The sequence below is a fragment of the Macrobrachium rosenbergii genome, chromosome 28, assembly GCF_040412425.1.
Source record: "Macrobrachium rosenbergii isolate ZJJX-2024 chromosome 28, ASM4041242v1, whole genome shotgun sequence".
Classification (NCBI taxonomy): Eukaryota; Metazoa; Arthropoda; class Malacostraca; order Decapoda; family Palaemonidae; genus Macrobrachium; species Macrobrachium rosenbergii.
In genome coordinates, this window is record NC_089768.1 from 4,050,001 (window position 1) to 4,061,283 (window position 11,283).

Below are 11,283 nucleotides of genomic sequence, written 5' to 3' on the forward strand. Positions count from 1 at the left end.
AGGTTGAAAGCACATCTGTTATTTCGTGTTGTCAAGCGAAAAAGGGGCCACTTCCTACCACGACACTATATATATATATATATATATATATATATATATATATATATATATATATATATATATATATATATATATATATATATATATAGCCTATATATAATTTACGAATATATATATATATATATAATTACTCATATCTATACAGTATCTATATATCTATCTTCCTATCTACACACATATGAATATATATACAGATATACATATATAGTATAATCACACACACACACACACATATATATATATATATATATATATATATATATATATATATAATATATACATATATTATATATATATATATAATATATACATATATTATATATATATATATACTATATATATATATATATATATATATATATATATATATATATATATATATATATATATATATATATATATATATATAATTTATTTATTCATATCTATATCTATACGTCTATCTGCTATCTACACACATAATTATATATATATATATATATATATATATATATATATATATATATATATATATATATATATATATATATATATTAACTTTATCACTTACACAAGTGTTCTGTGCATTAATTCAATTACTAACAGGACCTCATTAAAACTGGGTGGTATCTAGCGGAGATATTTATTCACGAAAGCTTTCTATGACTAGCTTCCTCACTGTCAAGTATTTAATGAGGTCCTGTTAGTAAAAAAAAAAAATATATATATATATATAGTATACATATATATATATATATATATATATATATATATATATATCTTGTAATTTCCACAATGGTCCCGTGGATGAAGTATATAATAAGTCCTCACGTGAAAATGAAAGGAATTAGTACCAAGACTTTCAACTTTTATTCCAAAGTCATCTTCAGGGTACTGAACAGAGTTTAGAGAATAACATATACAAGAAAGCAATATGGGTCACAGATAACAATAAAATAAAATGAGTCAACAAGCCATTTAAGTATGTAAACAACATTCATTCAAAAAACAAAAACATACTTAGTGGAAATATGTAATTACTACAAATCCCAGTACAAAACTATCTGACAGATTGTTGGTCGAAGGATGCCTCATTAGTTCTTTTAGTAATATGAATTTGAGCGATGGTCTTTTTAAGATGGACGAATTGTTAAAAAGCTTTATTCTTAAGGATGCAAGAGTAAAACAAGCTGTTAGATTTTTTACAAACAGATAGTTTTGTACTGGGATTTGTAGTAATTACATATTTCCACTAAGTATGTTTTTGTTTTTGAATGAATGTTGTTTACATACTTAAATGGCTTGTTGACTCATTTTATTTTATTGTTATCTGTGACCCATATTGCTTTCTTGTATATGTTATTCTCTAAACTCTGTTCAGTACCCTGAAGATGACTTTGAATAAAAGTTGAAAGTCTTGGTACCAATTCCTTTCATTTTCACGTGAGGACTTATTATATATATATATATATATATATATATATATATATATATATATATATATATATATATATATATATATGTGTGTGTGTGTCTTTATATATAAAGAGTTGTGGTTGGAAGTGGCTCCATTTGGCTCTATAATATGGTGTGATTTAAACAATAAATGATGTGCTTTCCAATTTTTAATATACTGTATACCCGTTTGTTCTCTGACCTCCCTCACTGCATTTACCTTACTCTAGTAGTTTTCATTTACTCGCTAAAGTTCTTGCCGAAGATTCAGTTTTTCTGTACTATACAATGCACAGTCTTTGCTTCTCTATAGCAACTGCACCCAAAGTAATCTCCATTTTATTTGCCCAAATCTCTCATTCATTTTCCCACTACGTAGTGCTAAGTTCCTTCTACGTGTTTATTTTCACAGTTTCATTGATTCACCAGACCATGGTGCCTCATGGGTAAGCCTAGCAAGAGATTGTAACTTAGACTCTCTTTGACCTTTATGGATTCCACTGCTGTTAAAGCACACCATAACTTGCCCAGCCGTTGAGATTCTGATAACACCGTCATTTTTTACCATTTATTCTTGTTGTTCTGCTTCCATAAACATTCTGAAACATGATAAGTCACTTTTGATGGAGCGGTCGAAGAACGTCGCTAGGCCCAAGACGAATTTGTCCACGATCATGGACTCCGAAAGGGTAGCCAGACTGTACACCATGAGCCATTTACAGCTTTTTGACAATTGATACGCGCTTTGCATGTAAAAAATAAACCTTGTTTCTCTGTTATAATTGATATGAATGCCATCAGTCAAACAAGATAAACGTTTGAGCTTTATATTAGAAGCACAATAGACTCCTGACTGAATACGTAAGCCAAGTGTTCATGTTGGATGAAAGTGTAGTGTTCAAATCCAAATTTTAACGATGCAAGTCTCCAAATAACGATTTTTCTAATGTGACTGAATTTCTATAACACAACATTTCAGCCATGAAACCTCCCCTACCAAATCTTGATTATTACTGGAACAAATAGTTATTGAGCATATTAATTTCTGGATAAAGAAATTGAGCTTTAAATAAGAAGCTATAGGTAAAGTAAATAAACAAATAAATATACAAATAAATCTTTATTAAAAATTACAAATATTTTCATTTTTCCTTCCTTATTGTGTGTGATAAGATTCGGTTCAGCTTTACGTTTTATTATTCTTTTTTAAATTTCTGTTTGCTCTCTACACGGACTGCATTTGTTGGAAGAATACTCTTATATAATGTTAATTATAATAATAATGAGAATGTTTTAAGACTACAGTGATGGTTATATGAATTCATATACTGACTATTTGAAATAATTGAACATAATATGAGTAAAGAAAAGACAAATAAGTTTCTAAATGAAACAGGCTACACAAAGGTCATTGTCTTATAATTCCAACATTGATAAATCATCACAATTATCATCATCAAGATTCTCTCAGCAGAATATAAAATCAAATGAAAACACATTTACTATCCATAGAGCTTAAATTTACACAAGACTTTGCTGCCTATTGAATATTTAATGCATTTTTATGTATTGTTCGAAAGTCTTTTTTTATCATAAAATGTCAATGGATCCCAGTCATTTTTCCACCCAGGAGGAATTGACCGACCTCATGGATCCGCCTTCCACCATTCCAGATATGCCTCCATTAGCAGCATGCATCTAGAATAAAAGAAAGAAAATGGTGATTTTTTTCATCGATGTAACCTTCTTTCCTAAGGTCATGCATATTTTCTCGAAATTGTCCGCAACCAAACTGAAAATAAACACGATGATAGTTTTGTGAATAATCTACGACTGAAGAATTTCCATTCGACAGAAAACTATGAAATGGTTCTAAATGGAAAGAACAGGAGATCAAATCTCAAAACTTTCGCATATAGTGCAACATTCCCCGTTTTTCATGTTTCCTTCAATTGTCCAATTGTGACGCCAGTTTTATTAGCCATAAATCAATGTCAATCAATTGACCAAACAGGATATGTAAGGGGGTCTTGAAATCTTATATAAAACCTTTCCCATCTACTTGCAACATGCGCAGTAATTGCATGCTGACAATGATGGCATTAATTACAACTTTCACTACAAACAGACAAATTAGCAACTTTATGATCATCAAAAAAATTTTACGTCAATGAAGATATGCAGTTTACTAATAGTTACCAAATAAAGTTATCGAACCTTATGAAAAAGGACGCAATTTCCTAAAGAAATGCGTATCACCAAGTGCGTATCAGCCTGCGTGAATAAGAACTGTGCAGCATATATCACGATTAGTACTTGGCTTCTGCTCAATTTTTAGCAAATATAAGACTTACATTAATTACGTGGACAGTACGTAGGTTCGATATAACGAGCACTTCATATAAATATGGCAGCATTGGACATCTCTCCTGGCGAGCTGCCACGGCTGTCTACAGTGAGCTGAGGCGACGTGAGCTTTGTGCTGTCATCAGTATGATGGCAAGGTGTTGCCTTTATTCAGTTACAGTGCAACTGAGTCCTTGGGCTCGTGCTCTCAATGCTGCGACGTTCAAGGCCACTGCCAGTGAATAAGCACTATCCAAAAGCCTCGAGACGTCTTAACATTGCTCACAGAGGTATTCTGTGATTTTTAACAAACACCAACAATAGACATTCAATGGAAATGAAAAGAAGGAATCTGCATCGTAATTATTATGAAGCTCCTCCTTTCAGCCATAACAAGTGTAAACAATAGCTCTGCTAAATTTTGAGGAGTTACTTGCGCACTGTCAGTCCCCAGTATTTGGATCAAGAAATAGAGTACATATGAAAAATAGGGACAGATTTATGTTATCCTTCACATATACTAGATATTTTTGTTATAATAAAGACCACAAAAAGTTTTGTAGTGAAAGTAACATGGAGAAAGAAACCCCTAAGAACATTCTTAGCTTGCCTTATTTCAGTGGTTTTGAAATCATAAAATAATTTTTAAAATCTTTTAATGTAAACCTCGCCTTTTCATGTAATAACACACTAAAAGGAATGTTATTAAAAAATAGCCCTACAGAAAACAACAACATAATAATATATAAAAATTCCATGTTTGGACTGGCCCTCTTTTTATATTGGCCAACCTAGCAAAGATTTAGGTGTACATATTAAGCAACATAAGTATTCAGTCAAAACTGGAAAAACATTCAATGCTATAGTCATTCATTTAAGTGAAAACTCTCACAGGATAAATTGGACTGAAAGTTCAGTGATTGCCAGATCGAAAGATTTCTCTTCAAGAAATCTTTTGGAATCTGCTATTATACAGATTACTTCCAGCTGTAATTTTAACCTTAACCCTAGCATGTATTATTTGGACCCCTGTATTAGAAAAATGTTCAAGAATGACCTAAAAGATAAAATTACTGACTTAATTACAAATTAGTTACCATATATATATTTTCTATATAGTTGTATGCTTAATATAATTTTTTATTTGCAAAAATGTTCATTTTGCAAAAATTTTTGTTTAAAAAAAAAGGAGAATGATTGAGTTGTACTTTTATAACATTTTTATGTGGTCAGCCACCTCCTTGTAATAATCTTTTAATTGTCCTGTCCCTACTTCTGAACAGTTGATCCTAATCCTTTGTAAAACCTCTTAAATATTTAACCCTGTTTTGGCGGTTCTACTATATATATAATTCTTGAATTGTGTTGGATTCCAGGTACATATTTTTCCCTTTGTAATCCCCAACTGTCATTTATATGAGCTTTCTTTGTAAACTTATTTTTATATCTCTTCAGTCTGCTAAGTAAAGGATGATAGTCGAAAGGCCTCGCAGCACTCCATTGTCTCTTTCCTTAGTGGATTTTGTCTTTATTTATATATTCATCACGTTCCATATTTTTGTGATTCAGTTATACATATATACTCTATATATATACATACACACACACACACATATATATACATATATACATATACATACACACACACACACACACACACACATATATATATATATATATATATATATATATATATATATATATATATATATACATACATACATACATATATATATACAGTATATATATAATATATATATTATATACTTATATATATGTATATATACATATATATATTCATATATATATATACATATATATACATATATATTATGTATGTGTGTGTGTTTTGATAGAGCTATACAGAGAGTGAAGCTAATGGAAGAAGTGCAGACTTTTTAAAAATTGAAACGACTCAAGAATTCAGTGTCAGAATGGGAGGCAGTATAAGATCAGCGAAGTATGAACAAAGTCGGATCAGCAGTTTTCTGTCAGATGTGCGTGATCGCTGAGTTATGTTCATATCAGTCTTGATTTAGATCCTGGAACGATAGAAAGAGCCAGTATACAATAACGGAAACCTCATCGGACCGTTTCAGCAAATCTTTCGTTGGAGACCGTTTCAAGAGTTGGCTAGATGCGTTTTCTTTTTATGAACTAAGAATTGTACGACTCATTTAGCCTTAGAGATCTCTACTGAACAAAAATGACTCAACGCTCATAAAATTTGAGGTAGTTGACTACGCATTCTTAAAGTGAATGTAAACTTCATCTTTTTCAGCCGTATTCACCTTCGTACCCTAAATCAAAAACTCTTCAGGAATATTTGTCAGCATATTATTTTATATGTTCTTCATTTTTAGGCGCCCTTTCACTTATACATTCCGGGTAAAACGCTCATCAGCAACTTAGCACTTTACACTTTTTAGTTAAGGGCTTTCAGATTTCTTTAAATGATTATATTTTCATTCTGCCAGATACATTTAGGTTTTAACTGGGAAGGCTTTCCATCTGACTAAAGCGTTTTGTTTTTTAAACTTTTTTCTACAGAGGTCTGCTTCAGATCTTTCTGATTTATCTGATTTGCCTCCTCCAACTAGTTGATATTCTTGTCTCATACAAAGGACAGACACATAAATATTGAAGGATTATTATTGTTTTTCCGGAAATGAATTTCATTCCGAAAAGTAGCTGCACGGTTGCATAATGCAATGCTGAAGAAATCCGACGGAATATAGAACTTCACAAATGTTTCCATTATTCCGGAATAAAAAGCAGAAAAATAACATGTATGAAGATATATTTAATAATACATTCATAGCTTACCACCATTTTCTCGTGTATCATTCGGCATATACAAACTAAACAAGGATAGAATATACCTACACACGTGTTTCTGTTCTTGTACGTGTGTGTATTTTCACATGACTTCATTTCCCACTTCATCAGCATGAACATGACCGTTAGAAATATTTTCCATTTTCATTTACATAATATTGTTCAGGCCACGCACTCCATTGCCAGTGGCCTCGTGACCTAGCGTGCCGGTGTATCGACCTGGTTTTACCTCTCCGCCACAAAAGCTTTCTTTATGGTCTGACGGACAGGAGATGAGGTCAGGCGATCCCGAAATTCTATGAATTCAAAGAAAAATAACCGCAGTCTTCAATTATGGGATCATGTTCTGTTGGCCCGGCCCCTCGGCTGCACGTCTCTGTACTTCCGCGTTTGTTCTTGCCTTTTACTTTGTCATGTTTATTTTCATCATTGTTATTTCTGTTATCAGTTTTCTCTTACAAAAAAAAGATTCCGATTTATGCACCTTCATCACCAAGAGCACCCTTCTGACTTCAAAGTTATGTAGAACAAGAAATGTCGATCTTCTTGAAATATAATACGTAACATAGTAGAATTAACAGTTTGTAATTATGCCTAACAATTACTCTTAACTGTTACTCAGTAGCAAGCATTTATGAGACGTAAATCTTCGCTGTCAACGAAATGGAGAAACATTTGAAGCAGAGCACTATCTGTTACCAGATAATTGTCAGGGAACTTTCATGATTAAACCATTCTGTACAGCTGTGGAATGCAATAGATGTAGGGAGAAAAGTTTTCTTTTACGAGAATTAGGTATCATGAAAATTATATCCATTCTGTTAGTAAACACGACTTCCAAGGTCACCTTAGATATTTTTCATGTATTTAGAATATGAGTTGGGGATCCATCTAATGAGTGACAATGGGAGTACAGTATTGACATTTTTCACTTTTTCCTCAACAGAAGGGCTTTTCATTCTTCATTACTTCCAATACCTGTAACCGTCCGATTTTTGAAAGGCAGGATCATCAGTGTCATCAGATTTAGAACTGGTTTTTTCCGTCCCCTCTTCCGTATTTGATCAGCTACGTAATGCTCTTAACTGTGATGAAAAACCTTCAACTGAATTGAATAAGTACTGCGTTTCTGCGTTTTTGGCTTGGTATTTAACTTCATTTACAAACCAACAAGGATAAAGTGTAATTCTTGCTGTGAAAGATACCTTGCTACCCCAACGGAATGAAACAGAAAAAGAAGATTGCATTTTCAAAAGCAACTTCAATTTATTCTTTTATTAAAATTGCGTTGTAAATAAAGGACCACTTTGCAATAAAACCATCAAGAATGTGCTGAAGCAAAACTAAAAAATGTAAACAAATTTCAAAAAAGAAATCTATAATTAAGTTATAAAATATCAGAAGGATTTGCGATAAATTTATATTTAGAAGTTAAAACAGTTCTTACGAAGTAATATATTGTGGGAGGATTATGGGTAATATCAAGAAGCAAAGAAAATGGTATGGCTTCCTAGCAGAAAAAAGAAATTCTTGATGAACTCGACCAACCGAAGAGTCAAAGCATCGATCGTCTTGAACGGAGCGAAGTTGAGCAGTGAATGAAGGAATGGCCGTCGTTTAACTGAAGAGCACCACAACAACGTTTGCTGCGATGTTATAGACTGATGTCCATTTGGCCGTTGAACTTATTTTTGAAAAGTTATCTATTTAAGCGAAATGACGCCAACTCTCCTAATTTTTAAGAACTGAGGACGGTCAGAGAACTTTGTTGCAATGTGATCAAAATAAGATATGTTGCTTTAGAATTTGTTTTGGTAGACGTCAAGATCTTTCTCATAAGTATACGGCAATATATATGTGTATATATATATATATATATATATATATATATATATATATATATATAAGTATGTGTATATATATTACCGTATACCTATGAGAAAGATCTTGACTTTTACAAAACAAATTCTAAAGGAACATATCTTCTTTTAATCACATTGCAACAAAGTTCTCTGACCATCCTCAGTTCTTAATATAAATATATATATATATATATATATAGATATATATATATATATATATATATATATATATATATATATATATATGCATATATATATATATATATATATATATATATATATATATATATATATATATATATATATATATAGACAACATTATAATAATTTTTCAAGTGGCTGTACATATATATATATATATATAATATATATATATATATATATATATATATATATATATATATATATACATATACATATATACATATATATACGTATATATTTATATTGCATTATTATTATTTCCTACGTGGCTGTATATTAATACTACAACTGTCGGTAAAATGAAAGAGTTGAATGAACTTCAGCGCTCAAGCAGAATTTGAATTCTTGTCTTCCGAATTCAAATCCGCTTAATTTTTATGCCAAAAACATGCTTAGAGGAAAAGTGTGTATGGGTAATTATATATATATATATATATATATATATATATATATATATATATATATATATATATATATATATTTGTGTGTGTCCGTGTGTATGTATAAATATATAATACATACATACATACATTATTACATTATATATATAGTATATATATATATATATATATATATATATATATATATATATATATATATACATATATATAAATCACCAAATCACCAACATCATCCTTTTCATGTGTTTTTGGAGGCTCTGCTATCAGCCCTTATTTGGTTTAGCAGGCAAGCCCATTGCAGTCACATAGAGATTATAGTATGCATCGACGTTCCTATTGTAATACATATATCCTATCAATAAAATCATCTACCTGGTCAATTTTACTAGATATATATGTATTTACGACAGTCTTATTGATCTCTTAATCTCAGTTTCCTGACACCTTTTGGGTAGCCTATACTCGAGAGGCCTGGTGTTTTAGCTTAACCTCAGTCCAACCCCTCGTGCATGGGTTCAAATCTCACAACTGGCCTGGGGTTTCTTTCTTTGATCTTCTTTTGGATTCAAGGCTTTGTTGTGACAAGCTTATCCAAAAAAGTGTAAAGAAATCGAGAAGAGGTCACTATGGCAGTTACAAATACATTTCCTATTTCCCAGAAAATCGCCATGTTTTTTTGCATCATTTAGTTCTACTTTGATTAAAAATCTGAGTGTCAATGCTCAAATTGGCTTCTGATGCTTCTAACTTCTTATGAGCATTAACTTATATTCATCCATAATCATACAAATACACGTGGCGTTATGTATATAACTTACAAAAGTGTAAGATGATATATTTGCTCATTAGTTACTATTTGCCTTCAACATCATGACATCGTAAAGTTCCTGTCAACAATAAAATATCCTGCATTTAATATTCAAACGACCAAGCTTTAATCTACACAATCCCAATCATCAATAACAATTTTAACCTTGCTTTAACGTCCTCGTACTTCAGTTATTATTCTCTTTTTAGATGTGAGGTTTGCTCTGTTGCACTGCAGACAATTACTCTTACTAATGATACATTCTTGCTCCCTAATACACTTGAAATATATAAATTAAGATATATTATTTATGCCTAGGCCCAAATTTATAAACTAGTACTGCACTGCATGGTACCTTTCCTTGATATTACAGTATCTCCTCCTTACATGCGGTTTGTCATTAAATATGCCTGCGCCAATTCTTACAAGTAATAATGATCTGTTAATGACACTGCATCAGATTTTTAAATTTTAGAAATTAGGGTTGCAACTTTCCAACAAAAAATTGCCACCGTTAGACCAGACTATTGAACATAGGATAGACTTTTCTTACGTATACAATAGTGTTGTCTCCTTTCTCCTGGATCCTGTGGGCTTTTCATTTTTATACGCTTATATTTAGCCTGCTTTTTTGTCTGTTTGTTTGTCCGGGTCAAATCTGGTAACTCAATTTTTGACCTGTTCCCTTCGTCCGACTTGAAATTTTGCGTGGTTACTCAATCCCAGTGACAATACAACCCTACACGATCAGTAGGTCAGCAGTGACCTCTTCCAATATCTCAAGTTTTGTATGAAATTATTCGGATTTTTCATACCTTCTTTGACTCGGTAGAATAAGGTAATAACTCCAAACCTGGAAGGAAATGCTACAAGAAATGTTTCTTTTCTTGTAGCATTTCCTTCCATGTTTGGCGCCCACGCTTTCATTTTTGTAGACATGATTAATTGTGAGACAATCCTGGTATATCTCCAAAAACTATTTTTCATTTTTAGTGCATTTTAATAAAAGGGTGTTTAAATTTTATTTTTTTATTTTTTATTTTATAGCTAGTAATCTTGATATTTTCCCTATATTCGTTGCAAGTGATTTATAGCTTGTCTCAAGATATTACCGAAGTGTAAAGTCATTTTAACTTGCTTTGTATACTCTACCCCAAAGTAACAAATCGTTAACAAAAGTTTTATTATGTTCCGTGGTATTAGCACCTGGCAGGCTTGATGATTTTTCAGTTCTTGATCGATAATTAATGTTTGCGAAAATAATTGTTTATGACTTTGGGCAATTTACTGGGAGTGCGTTTTACATTTGCCATGCTTTTGTAAGGTGCTT